We start from the raw sequence: 848 nt of genomic DNA, 5'->3' as shown, positions 1-848 counted from the left end.
TGAGTACGACTCTTTTTGCAATCGGTAAGTGACCCTCAGTATGGGGAATCTTTCCTCATCTGAGCTGCGCGCCCTTTTAGCGAGCAGACACATCAAAATATCTGAAAGGGAACTCTATCAATATTGGGATCTTGTATGTTTTAATCCATGGCTTTCTACTGCCACAATTTGGGATCCCGCCACATGGGCAAAGCTGCTTAAGCGCGTTCACTCAGCTGAAGTCCATGAGGGTAAGACCTTTCCCCTTGGTCTTATTCCTGCCCTTTTAGCTGTCCACGCCTGTCTTACTGGCACCCCTCTAGAAGAACCTTCCCCCATTCCCCTTGAAGATCTAGCCTCTTCTCCCTCTACTCCTGCCCTGCCATATGAACCTCCTCTTTTTTTTTCTTCAAATTCTACTCAATTTATTCATTTTTTAAAAAGATATTACATTAAAAAAATATGAGGTCCCCATTCGCCCCCACTGCCCCCCCAACCACACCCCCCCCAATAACACTCTCCCCCATCATCATGTCACATCCATTGCGCCATTGCATCTGGTGAGTACATCTCCGGGCATCACTGCACCCCATGTCCCGTGTTCCAAACCATAGCCCACACTTTCCCACGTTCCATTCAGTGGGCCATGGGAGGACATACAACATCCGGCAATTGTCCCTGGAGCACCACCCAGGACAACTCCAAGTCCTGAGAATGCCTCCACATCTCTTCTCTTCCTCCCATTCCCGCACCCAGCAGCCACCATGGCCACTTTTTTCACATCAATGCCACATTTACTCGATTATTAACCACAATAGTTCATGAATAGAATATTATTAAGTCCACTCTGATCTTTACTGTATTCCTCC

This window comes from Dasypus novemcinctus, chromosome 7, assembly GCF_030445035.2.
Source record: "Dasypus novemcinctus isolate mDasNov1 chromosome 7, mDasNov1.1.hap2, whole genome shotgun sequence".
NCBI classification, from domain to species: Eukaryota; Metazoa; Chordata; class Mammalia; order Cingulata; family Dasypodidae; genus Dasypus; species Dasypus novemcinctus.
Note: the sequence above shows the minus strand (reverse complement) of the source record.